Consider the following 14,301-nt stretch of genomic DNA (forward strand, 5'->3'; position numbering starts at 1 on the left):
TATTGGGTTGAAATATGTTGTTTAAATGACTTTCCTTCTCTAAGAACAAGATCTACAACACTCCCATGTACTCCCAAATGAGCAATTCCTAGCCACAGTTTACGGTGTGGTTTTTAAACTTAAAAAAACAATAACGAAAACGTGAGCTAGTTTCTGATTAAGATTGTTGGGTTGACAACTGTTGTTTAGATGATTTCATTCTTTAAAAACAAGATTTACAACACTCCGTTGTACTCCCCAATGAGCAATTCCCCAAGCCACAGTTTCTACGACACAGTGTCCGACCCAGAATGTGTTGTTATACACACAGTGATTGCCAACAATTGTCAGTCTTATTATTGCGTCTAATCCGTTGGGACAGGGAAGGCTGCACTCGATGAAGATTCTTTTCAGCCCAGAACTCGAGATTTATCGAGTTCTGGGAAACCGGCGTTTGAAACTAGAGAAAATTTAACTGTAACCTTGTAGACAACTGGACTTTTCATAACAGGTCAACTTTCGCGCTTAAATGAGATCTTAAGTTAACGAAGAGCGGCGGAAAGGGGAAGAATTTTATGCTGATAAGTGGAACTTTAGGCCTTTATAGACAATGGTGGGGTGCATAAGAATTGGCTCCAACGAGCCATGTACCGTAAATACTCAACAGACCGGACACTTTCATTGAAGTCTTATCCTGTGCCAGCTAAGCCTGTCACTTTCAGTGTTCAACAAGTCAAAATCAAAAACAATGGTTAAACAAACAAACAAACACACCGACAAACAAGCAGACAACAAGCATAACAACACAACAGCAACACTAAAATTGCCATCATTTGCATCTTGCAATCAGGGAGATTGTCTACAACAATCAGTAAGATGTCATCACTGCATTCAAGAAAACTGGGCAAAGTTTCCATAATCAGAAATACTACTTAAACAAAAAATCATCAGAACATGGAAAGATTGGTTTATCTTCAGGGAACTTTCTGCAGATTCAGCAAGCTCTTCATAATCCCAGTTGAAAGTAAGAAAGAACTTCCCAAAAACATTCCGGTAGCTAAAAGGAGACATGTCAGTTGGGTTAACTTGACCACATCTCTCCACAAGTTTTGAAGTTCACATTGGACAAGATTATATCATGCACGAGGAATAAACTACATGATTATTTTGATTACTTGAATTTTTACCTGTGAAATTAATAAATGACAATGGAATTATACTCAAAATAATTTTTTCAAAACACAAAAACATATTAATATTAATATAACAAAGGGAGGGAGCACATTTTCCACAGGTTAAATAAATTATGTTTGATTAACTTTGCGAATGACATTTTCCAAAACCAACTAAACTTGTTTTGAATACACAGGCTAATGTAAAAAGGTGAAAACTAAACCACTCGTTTTGTTGCAAAGAAGAAAAGTAAGACTAGATCCAGAGTGAAGTTCGTCTAATTTCACTCAAAAAGAGAGACACATATTGACTTTCAATCTCAAAAGAGCGAAACTTAGACAAGTCACTCTTTTATATTAAGAGCGACATCTGACGTGCGAATGGGACGTGAGTACGTTGCCAAGAAACTATTCTCTTTCCAGCTCATTACATGGCACATGACGTTCGCGTCGACCATCAAGATACCCGACTCTTGTTCCCATCTTAACAGATGCCGACATCACCTGTAATTAAGCCTAATTAAAATTATCCAGTAATTCAACTAAGTGGATGCAATCTGGTCGCCAGTAAAAGCACATCCGTGTGGCAGCTAATTAGAAGCAGCAGTTTGATCATGAAGCTAACTAGCGGATGGTCCATCTGCCATGCATACCAAAGCTGCCCACAAGATTCCGGGATCAAAACCAGAGAAGTTGACTGACCGCAGGGACAGTGTGATGAGCAACATTGTACAAAGAGCAAACATAGGACTGAAAATACAACAGCCTTGACGAGTTGAAAACCTATGGGCGTACCCACACTCTTCCCACAGCCTGCGGGGGCGAGAGGCTAAAAGGGGGATGGAAGCACCCCGATTTTGCCGAAAAAAGGCACGCCCTACTCCTTCAGCCCTAATGTACATTTTATTTTGCTAAACCTATATCAAAAGTAATGTAAAGTCCATTCCCTACCAACAGTGACGTCACTTCCCAACGTCTGGGTTGATGTAGAACCAAAGTAGCCTGGATGTGGGTCATTAGACTAATTTCAAGTGGCCATAACTTTATTGCACATCAAATTAATACATGCCAATTCACATGATTCGGTAGTGGATACGAAATGGTCGACGGTAACTTTTTAGATTATTTGAAACACTGACATAGTTGATGTCTCCCCATTGGAATAGCCATCACAATACTTCAGGCGTGAAGCCTTTTATCATGTAAATGAGAGAACACAAATCTGTGCAACAAGGGTGTTTGCAACCTCGATTACCAATTGTTCCAAACTTTCACAGAGTTGTTACTTTATGCATGTGTTGGGGTGCACCAAGTGAGAATACTGGTCTTTGACAATACCCAAGCTATCCGGGGGGGGGGGTTATTTTACAAAGAGTTAAGACTGGCCTTATCTCAAGTTAAGACGAGACACTCGTACTAACCTTAGACTATATTTAAGTTTTTAATAACTCCTAAAGAGTCATAGAAATAGTCTTACGTTATAACTATCTTTGTGAAATTGACTCCAGTGCCTTTAACCAGGCGTCCAATCCACATTCTGCAGTGCTGATCAGAAACACCTGAGCTCAAGCCCGCTCCCTCAACTCGGCCATCAGTACATACCACAACAGAACAGCGCGTCATGCTGATTATTCATAACAAACCATGCACCATTAGGCTATACACGTATAATTAATTGCTTGGACTCAAACCCAATACCCATAAACAAATGAAGACACATCAATCATACAGTGCAAGATATGTGGCCTTTGGTTTAAGCTCACGATGAAATAATGCTGGATACCATCCTCGAGAAGATGATAATTAATTAATCCCGAATGGAACTATTACCATAGCCCCAGCCGAGAATAGATAGTCTTTTAATCTAACCCACTTTTCAAACACATTACTCGGTTCATCAATGCTCGTTATTATCCATTATGAACACTAGGTTTACACTGGATCTATTCCTCCCTGAACATTCACGACATAATCCATTTTCAGAGCCCAATTTCATAAAGATGCATAATCTGCTAGGGTAATTTTACGATCTTTCACGGTGCCTCTTTTTGTTTCTTCCCAAGGATAATTCATCAAGAGCTCCCTGTAACTTTAAATGTAATTCATGTAATCGTTGTTGCATGCAAAATGTCACGAGTAACAATAATTAAAATGGAATCAATAGTGTTCAATTGATTTTTCAACACTATTGATAGTTGGAGAACTATACTTCACTTCTTATTAAAGAAAAACAAACCAGCAATTAAAATAAGATAATTGAAAGGGTAAACATTATTGTATCAAAAAGTGTGCTTCATTCAGTATTAACACCAACACAGTACAGAAAGATTAACTTTCATGTCCTTTCTCGATTGGCTCAGCCCAACGAATGCCGAGCGAGGCATGCTTTAAATTAAAGTGTCATTGCGTCGTGTTCAGAACAAAAAATCGAATTCAGTTCGGGTTATCAGGTCCCTAGACCATTTGACGCTTAACTAATCCCAGTTGTTTGTTACCCCAAGAGAGAGTCACATACCATGGACCAATTGTGTCGTGACTAAAAGCAACGGACAAACATCTATAACGGCATTACACGTTATTCCAATGACCACGAATACAACACAGATTTCTTCTTCAATAGTTCCGTCAGCAAACACTCAGATTTGAAGAAGACAAATGGATGTGATGAAGTTAACTCTTACCATCCCCCTGGGGAGTGTTCACGCACAATTATTCATACCAAATCGCATGGAAGCGCCACTCCTATTATCCAAAGAGGTATAAAGGGTTCGGAGTCACTCGTCTGTTTTATATGAATCTTCTTTCTCTTGAAATGGTTTCTTAATTAATTGAAAATTTTGTTTTGCCCCTGAGAGGTATATGTGTCCCGCCTCAATTTGATAGTTGAAGGGGTTTTGACATTCTAGTTGATCTTATTTTATTTACTGAATTGGTCATCGAAGTTGCAAGCGAATCATGAAAGAAGAAAAAAAACATTTGTTGCACAAAATCGTGTGCTTTTACATGCCAAATATGGCCACAGGAATGAAGTATTTTAATATGTTTTAGTGAGAAATTACCTCTTTCTCAAAAACTACGTTGCTTCTGAGGGAGCTGCTTCTAACAATGTTGTATACTATCAACAGCTCTCCGTTGCTCGTTTAAGTTTCTATGCTAAATTCTGTGAGTAATTAACATTAGGGTGCAGTGCCTTTAATTTCTATACAATAAACATTTTGTATTTCCCTCATATCAGGATATCACTATCGGTTGTTGCCTTTGGAATTAAATTGACACCCGGACCATGCTCCGGACTATCAGCGTGAAAAGTAGCATCCATGCCGGACGACGCTGAGACAATGTCCCACTCTTCAGATAGTAATTGTTCGGTCAATTTAATGACATGCAACATAATAGGTTTATTGCATTCATTATATCCCAATAAATAATGGCAACCTTCAGGTTTATATGCAATCATTTCCTTGCTGTTGTTTGGCCAGGGTATTCAATTAGATACTGTAAGAAAATACTATCATTATAATGGCCAAGTGAAACTGAGACGAAGAAGAAGACGAAATTAAATTACGGTTTGGAGAAATCACTGTTAAAGATGCTTTTGTTTCGGAAGACATATGTTTGTCCAGTATAATGGGAGACTTTCTGGGACGATAGAGGGCAGCAGACTTACCGGGTAAATCCATTGTTCTCAGAATTATGCGCATGTTCAGAACTACGTAAACAATGGAAATTTACCCGGTGTGTCTGCTGCCACCTAGCGTTGGAAAGTCTCCTATTGGGGAGTTACGTATACTGGCGAGTTTAATGATTGTATTAACGATACTCGCCAACTTCAATTTATCTCCCACAAAAGAGATTTACACATGGTTGTACCCGCAAGTTGTTTATTTATAGCTTCGTCCTATAAATTTATTTCCTTCATAATTTACATGCTTTGTATTCACAGGATAATATTTGGTCCTCGTAAAAAAAGGGGGGGGGGGGAGGTTTTATCAAGAGAGGGCCTACAATGGGTTGGCCTAACTGTACACAAAGGGTATGTTCTAAAATACATTTCAGGCTATTGTAATAAAAAAAATCCAAGGGAAAGAAAACAAAATCGGAAATCACACTAAAGAATGAATATTTTGTTTGCGGTAGGACCATGTGTTTCTACTTTCCAGGTATAGAGTTTGTTCTTTACAGAAGGGATGAACCAACCCTGTGTATTTTAATATTAAAATCATGTCAAACTTGATAACTACCTTCTCTATTTTGTTTTTTAACTATGTCACTCAGCGAGTATTTGATCCTCGTCAGTTAATTCTGACCACAAAGTACTTTCTCCTGAAGACGAGCTGAGTATACTGTTCGAAACGTCGAGACCACACCGGCTCTGAAACTGCAAGATTGATAGTGAGTTGCCTGAGACTGCAGCATTGATGTAACGAAGGGGCGGCTTGCAATACACGTGTATTCTTAATCTGCTGTATAATTACAGTATAATTGATGTACTGTTTTAGGATAAAAGGCAATACCAAACATTTGGTAATTACTCAAAAAATTTAAACGACCATAACTTAATACTAGGTAAGAAACACTGCAGCTGCTGATTAGACAAAAAATAACACTACGTGGTTGTCGTACAGAGGAATTAAAAAACATTTCCATCTGAGAAACGTTTCTGCATGAAACGTTTCTCAGCTAAGGTGATAGTTATGAGATTATAAGGTCATTATAATAATGGTGGGTTTTTACAATGTCGCTTACTTATAAGCTCAATGGTTGTAGGGAGCAGTTCATAAACGTTTCAATCTGAGAAAACGTTTCTTCATGAAACTTTGGGTATGGTTTTAATTGTGAGGTATTTAGCCATTATAACAATGTCTCTCCATTGGATAAACGGAAATACTGCCGCTGTGGGTCACCATTAATATGTTGCTCTGTAACTTCAAGATAGAAAGGTCTATTCTAAATGTTTTCTAATGGATACCTATTGTATGAGGTTGGTATCAATGTTGAAGCGCCGAATGTGCTTAAAACGAGAAACAAATTATTTATTCGCTTGTCATTTAGTACCAAAAGTCTCTAGCGTTTTTTCATCTGTCTTTAGCTTATTTAGAGAGCCACTTTGTGCTTGGTGGCCCCCGGGGCTGAATGTATCTCATTGAGATGTTTCCATGCTCTGTATTAGTAGTGCTTGTTAAGTATTTGCCCAGTGCCGAAATTTGGCAAGGGGGTCTTTTGGGTACGTAGTTGAAGTCATGGTGTTAGCAAGTAGAAAATCAGACGTAGAATAAACGTTTACAATTAATTATTCACTTTTAAAACGTTTACTTCACGCCCAATTTGTGCTTGCCCACCATGACTTCAACTACTTACCTAAAATACCACCTTGCCAAATTTCGGCAAGGGTAGGATAATGAAACACAAATAATACTGCGGCTGGAAACATCCAGCCCCGGGGGCCACGAAGCACAAAACGGCTCCCTAAAAAAGCCAAAGACAGGTGACAGATTCAAAAGGCTGATAGTGATTGCCAAATGACATGACAGCTCTCCATCGTACCAAATTATGAGTTGGTTCGTATAATTGCGAATTTGTAAATTTTACACAACTTAAATTTTTTTGTGCGCACGGGTTATTCTTAATAGTGCGTTGAAATAAGCACTATAGATTTTCAACGGTATCTCAAAAAAACTTCCACCTTTTGAAATACAATGTTCACAACTTATAGTTGTATTGTATATGTCTACATTTATACTGGAATTAAAATAATTAAACGGTGCCTCACTTTGCCTTTCAGATTTGCTAAATAGAGAACGCAATTTATTTTTTTGAACAGATGCTACTCATCTGCTTTTCGTTATCTGATAGACAGGGGAATATGTTAGTGCTCTCACCAAAGGCAAAGTCAATTGCATTGCCCTCGGCTTACATATATTATATACCCAGCTTATTGTTTGTCATTTCTAAAGAATTGTAAATCCAGTCTGCACAAACGCCATGGGACACCTGCAATTGTATGTCTGGGCATAACTGCATCTTCCGGGCATCTAATGAGCCAAGTTGTTGGTCTATCATGGCCGAACCATCTCGCTCCTGCACTCCATTTAAAACGATTCCTTCAATGGTAATTCGTTTTCTCTTTATCGATTACTTTAAGCATGCTTAATGACAGGTGTGAACTGCAGTATAGTGTTTTGTGTTTCAGTTTAAATCGCATCAAATCCAAGCAAACCGCATGGAAGCCAACGGTACATTGTTTTGCGCCGGAAATCAATTCAAATCCTAGAGGATTCAACACTAGACGCAAACACAATCACCATCGGAAAGCAGCATCATTAACACTCATACAATCATAACAACAACAGCAACATCTATTAAACAATGTTACTTCAGGCAAATTGAACTCGAAACTGAACATTAAGTGACCACCATTGCTTCATTAACCGTTGAATGAACTAACCATACCCGCGTAAATGAAATACAGACCAGGCTAGGCCACGACAACAAAAATACAACAACAGTACAATGACGCAGGGAATAAAGCGGCATAATTTAATAAATATTTATAGGATTAATAAGCATACGGCATTGAAGAATGAACCATGAACTTTCACTGATAAATTTACCATTTCACCAGAGTTTGTTAAATCATTACTTTTCTGGTAATTATGCAAATCGCAGAGACCATCGATAGACTCAGTCGTGGTTGACGCCAACATAAATAATTAAAAAACTACATTTCACGGCACAATTGCAGTATAAAATTCACAGTTGTCACAAGGCTAAACTCTGGTCATGGGATATACTTATTTCAATTAAATGAAATCATGTATATTTAAAAGAGTTTCTGATATTTACTCTGTCATCGTCATGCAACTGTTCAATGTCCCTCCCTTGACCGCATATAATATGTATGCTAGAAGACTTCCAACAGGCCTAAGCACAGAGGGGTATATGAGTACATTCAAACAATCAATCATTACACAAACACGCATCTCAAAAATGGATGGTCAAGTTTTTGAAAAAAGGAAAAAAACAGGGCACAAAGTATATACTTGTTTTGATTCAGGTAATTTTATCGAATCAAGTGGTGAACTTATATAACAAAGTTTCCGTACACACAGAGGGCCTAAACATAGTTCTTCCCTATGACATGTCTTATAAAGAAGACGCCAGAACGCGACAAATGATACACGTAGCAACCAATGCACTACTTCCATAGCAACCAGTGTACTACATACATAGCAACGGCAGCTCCTTCGTACCTAGACGTCTTTTTATGCATCACAATGGGAGCTATAATAACAAAAAATTCTGATTTTACTTTTAATTTGGTCTGGTCCGTTGGCGTTCTACTTTTCGCTTAATACAAAGCTGCATGGATGGACCAACAATGCAAGTGAAATCAAGACACTTTCAGATAAATATTGTTAACTCGAGTTCAGGGTGGTTAAAGTCGTCAAGGTGTGGTTCGAATCCACATCATGACAGTTGTGTCCTTATCAGCAAGATGCTTCTATAATAATTGTTTCCCTTTCTCCAGGGATACAATAAACAGAGCAGAGGATGATGGTTAAAAAAGCTTGGTCATTCACTACGGATTATTTTAATTAAGTGTTTTTTTTTTTTTGGTTTTTTTTATGAGAGCAATGTGTACTACCAGCAACAAATGAGCGTTAAAACTATCGCATCAAAACATACAAAAACAGGGATGTTTGTACGACTGTTAGAGTGAACAGTTTTATAACCATCTCTTTTTTGTGTGTAATAGTGTTAATTCCATCCAAATTATTAATGTAATGTTTTACTCAGACTTTTAACTATGTAACTGTTCATGTAATTCTGCTCCTGGCAGCGAATTTAATAGATTTTTAAATAACCCATTGAATGAAAATAAATGAGTGTGTTCAAACGTATAACCTTGTCTTGAAAAAGTATCCAAACCACACAACATGCAACTGGGGCCATGACATACTATGGTCCCAGCCTTGAACCGACTCCTTACGTGACTTTATGATATTCTCTTACATTGTCCAATGAGAGTGCAATTTACAAAATTGAGGCAACACGATCTGGCCTTCTCAAGAATGAATATCAGACATGACACCTGGGACAAATTGTGCAATGCTGTTATATATAAAGCAGGACCTATACAGCCTGCACCAAAATAGCAGACTGTATAAGCAAAAATACGAATGGGACCAGTCGTGACAAATCTACATTACAAAACAATGACAGTGATTTTTGGACGGTAACCAATTTCTGCTAAAAGCTACATTTGTATGCGTTTAGCAAACTTCTGTACTTTCAAGTTTTATGAAGTTGGCAACATCAGAGCCAAAGTGTGTTTCTTGATAAAACGTTAGTCGGTGGCATGTGATTTCCGCTGGTATGACAACAAAAACCACGATGATTTTGCAAATCAAAAAGATCCTTACATAATAACCGGTAGTAATAATGTACATGACACACCTAGTCAACAAAGACAACAACATCACAATAATAGCATTACATGTCATTTTTATTATTATTCCATCAAATACAATTTCCATCAACTGCATGATTAAGCACAATTTCACGACAGGCTTCTGCGATACAAACAGTGTGTACATCATGGGATTTGATTTAGTTGTGAAATGTTTCTCAAAGGCTGTTTCTTGTTCTCTCCTTATTCAAAGCTTGCTGCCTATGATTCTCTGGGGCAAACGGGGAGTATATGTGAACATGTAATTGCTCTGAAACAGTCAAAGTAGATACAACAAGAGAAGGATTTACATTTCTATTTCATCAGTTCGCCTTGAAAAAGAAACATATACCATGATTCAGCTTAAAGACACCTATGGTAATTGTCTAAGACCAGTATCCTCAATTGGTGTATCTCATATATAAGATGCATAAAGCAGTGAAAATGTGGACTCAATTGGTCATCGAAGTTGCAAAAGAAAAAACCTTGTTGTACAATTAATTTGTTTACTTTCAGATGCCGAAAAAAGGCTTCATGCCTGAAGTATTTTAATATTGAGCGAGAAATAACCCCGTACTCAAATACGCTATAGCTACTTCAGAGGGAGCCGTTTATCACAATGTTTTATACTGTCAACAGCTCCCCGTTGCTCGTTACAAAGTAAGTTTTGTAAACTAACAATGATTTTGAGCAATTGCCAATAGTCTACAGTGGCTTAATAAGCTACCGCAAGGCTAGTGCTGCAGGCACTCAGTGCATGACGGCACAGTGTTGTATTCCAGCTATAGTCAATGGCCCCCAAGATAAGAATGCAAAGAAGTGAAATTAATTATTAGACATACGGATATATGAATTTATTTCTTCATCTCATTCTTTTGGCATCTTCATTTTGTTGATTACGCATTCCGCATCATCAACATTCTATAATGATATGGACTTTTCTTTAAGACGAATTAGAAACCCGTAAAGGGGCATTCTACGAAAGAGTAGTGCACGAACTGCCTATAGGCTCTATCCCGAGGCCTACTAGTAAAGATCGAGCAAAATATAGCCACTGACAATGTCTTAATAATTTAAGTCTTTAAGACCAATAAATTGAATTATTCGCCACTTTGTTTTAAAGATGTAATGATTTTCATCGTGGGTAAAGAATGATGATATTGTTTGATTTTCACCGTCTACTTTGTGGTGGATATGCACTGTGTGCTTGCTGAGTCATGCTGGGAAAACCAACAGGGACAACGCGTTTCAAGTCCCTATACATTATGTCGACCTCTTTGCTCCCAGATTCACACTTCGTATGTTAAAACTTGTACTCGGTTGGGATTCGAACCCGCAACCTCGCATCGGTGTCAGTCAAACTATATCACACTTTACCATTGCTTCGTCATAAAGTCAACTTACATGTTATTGTTAGCCCCATTGGCTACACAAACTTGGGAGCTGATATTGGTTTATGGAGATCAGTCAATATTATATTAAAGGGGTTGTGTCGGCAATGATCAAAGCAGGCTTGGAATTATAAACTCTCACACAGTAACTGCACGCGTGGGCCATCCCCTCATAAGTATTACTACGGATGTCGTTTGCGTGTGTGCGGTAATAAATATGGTGAGAGTTCATAATTCTATTTCGAGGAGTCACACAAAGCAGCTGAGCACAACATATGCCTTCGTTGTAGTTTACCAGTCAAAATATCATGTCACATGTACAACTTGTGACTGGTATCCTGCTCATGTTTGCTTTGCACTACGTTCTGAAAAATGTAGTCTTGGTGCAAGACGTTGTTTTCTTCCTCCATGTCCACACTATCACTCAACCGTCGTAATCCACCGCTCGCCCCCTCCACGCCGCACACATTACTACTTGCGACAAGACTACATGTCAGAATGTAGTGAGAACTAGTTCGGTGTGAGGGGGTATAGATAGCTGTAGGAATTTGAGCCTTGCTTTGGTCATGACAACAAACAGCACCTTTAACATCTGTAGCAATATAAGTAATATGGCCATCATGGGAATTTGTTTTGTGACAGCAGGCATGGTTACACAATACGACTAATTAAACGTTTATTTTTTTGCAATACTTGGCATACAAATTATTTACTCCTTAAAAAACTGTGTTCAAATCTGTATAACACAAATTGCACATGACAAAACTCTCATCAAACTGTAAACCGGAAATCTTTGTGTTTTCTTCTGATAAGACCGCGTCACTATACCCTCAACTAACATATTAAAGTCCATACAATTATATGTTTGCCCATTCCACTCTTGCGTATTATTACTACATGCCAACATTATCAATCTTTAAAAAACAACAATAATGACATTTCAGTTTTTACCTTTTATAAAATAAACAACAAAAATAACAGTCTTCGGTTTTTTTGCACAATGTTATAATAAGTGGATTAAAAACATATTACAGAAAATAATGCGTATATTTTCATATTTACAAACCATCGCATATTTACAGCTACTAATAACAGTTTAAAATTTTGGTTCGGAGGGACACACAAACCTTCCTCGTTAATATGTTCCTTTAAAACATTTATCTATAGCTAGAGAGACATGGAATAACATCAACCCCTGTTCCTTGCTCTATGCATCAACCAACCCTCTCAACCAGTACAAACAAAGCAGAGCTGCCAACGTTTTCTACTTGCAATCAGGGAGTTTTGTTTACAGTAATCAGGAAGATACTTCGGATTACCTTTAATATAGTATGAAGAGGGCTGGCCTGTATGCTTCGGGCAAGGGCACCAAGGCATTTTCTCCATTGCAAAGGGCACCCTATATTGAGGAAATTGTAAATTTGTACTGGAGCATTGCAAGGGCACCAAGGCAATGACCAGGGGTCATACAGGCAATCGCATTTGTTGACTTCATGAAGTATTAGGCCTTATAAAAGGTTTCCATTACCTGGAAGACTTTCAAATTTGTATATCGATACATGTACACATTGGTTTATTTTCAAGGAGCTTCCTAATGCAGAATCAGGGAGAGTTGGCAGCGCTGTAATTTTTGTTAATGGTATGATTGCCTGTTGCAGGCCTGGAATTTCATCTTTGAGAGGGCAAGGCCATTCTCTTATTGTAAAGGGCACTTCCAAAATGTTTAAAGTCTATGTGAAACTTTAGAAGGGACACCAAGAGTCAAGACCGAGGCAACAGGGGCCACTGCCTCTGTGGTCTCCATGTAGCTCAATGGATGCTGTCTGGACATTGCATGCTGCATTGAGTAGCATACATACTAGATCCACTGAAAACTTTTCAGTATTTTCACACTCGTATTCGCTCTGCACATTGAAGTAATTTCAGTGCATGATTAACACTTTTACCAACAACATGTATTGTTTTCACAATTCAACTGACAGATAACATCATATTTATAGCTTTGAACTCACACTGAAACAGTGTTTGAAAGACATACGAAATTAACTGTATACATGTTATACAGTGTTTTACTCCCATGGATATTGCCTGCTGTTGAACCAGCTGGCACCCCGTATTTGGTTTTGATAGTTAGTAAATCCATAAAACACAACACCTCCCATGCCTTTTTCGCATGACTAACCAATAAATGCACCGTTTGGTTACCATACCCGCATGCTGCTATGCATAAAGCTATACGAAACTCAACACATGCTTACAACATAGTTAAGACCCACTCTATGCTTACAACCATCATGGCGGTATGCAACAATGGAGGAAAAATAACAGCCATGATATTTTGGTCCTAGGATAAGTAGGAGTAGTCAAGTACAAGGGCTTACCTATACATGAATACATATACTTTCAGGCTATTGAATCATAATTGTTCACATTTTTTCCAAGGGCGGAAAAAAAAATCGCCGGGAATCAGACTAAAGTAGAGAGAATATCACACCTGTTATAACAAACACAAAAAAATTTAGTGTAATATTAATAATGGTACAACATCGAATGATGTTGACATTGATTTGTAAACATCACACTATAGCTTAGAGAGAAAACAACCTGTAGTCATGGCACTGGAATCGTCCTAAAAGGCCAGGAAACATTTGTACCTCTCTTGCAACCTCAACAACTTTGTTCAGACACATAGGTTTTGTTGACAATAAATTATTACTATTATGTCATTAATTACTTTTAAAAATCGTTTATTTCAAAAACACTTGTGCCATTTCAACTTGACCACACTGGAATATTGGGGAAGAGTTATCTCAACACAGGCTCAAATTATGTTTAAAAAGAGGGAAAGAAAAAGCTTCATTTGGGTAAATCCATTGGGAAATTAAAATTATTTCAAGGCCCGTAAAGTCACGAAACAAGCGACCGGGTGAATATAAATTATGCATAGGACTAACAGCAAGGGAAACTTGATAATTTGTTGTATGTTTTTTACTCCATGAATACACAGGCTCAATGTTTTAAATGAGAAAAAGCTTTTTATGTAAAAACCATGGGGAAATAAAAAAAATTCAAGGCCTAAAAAATCACGAAACTGTTGGTTATTATAGAGTAAACGAAAATAAATATGCATAGGCCTAAACAGCAAGATTAAAATTATGCTAAAATCATTAAAAACTTTATAATTTTATGTGCTTTACTCTCACTGTATAAGCAGTTACACCGAACTGAATTGCGTATAGATCTTAAGATGGTCAAAGTTTTTTTCCAGCTTTGGGATTTAATCCCTAGAGCTCAAACAAACAAAATGCCA

Source organism: Asterias rubens, chromosome 9 (assembly GCF_902459465.1).
Source record: "Asterias rubens chromosome 9, eAstRub1.3, whole genome shotgun sequence".
NCBI classification, from domain to species: domain Eukaryota; kingdom Metazoa; phylum Echinodermata; class Asteroidea; order Forcipulatida; family Asteriidae; genus Asterias; species Asterias rubens.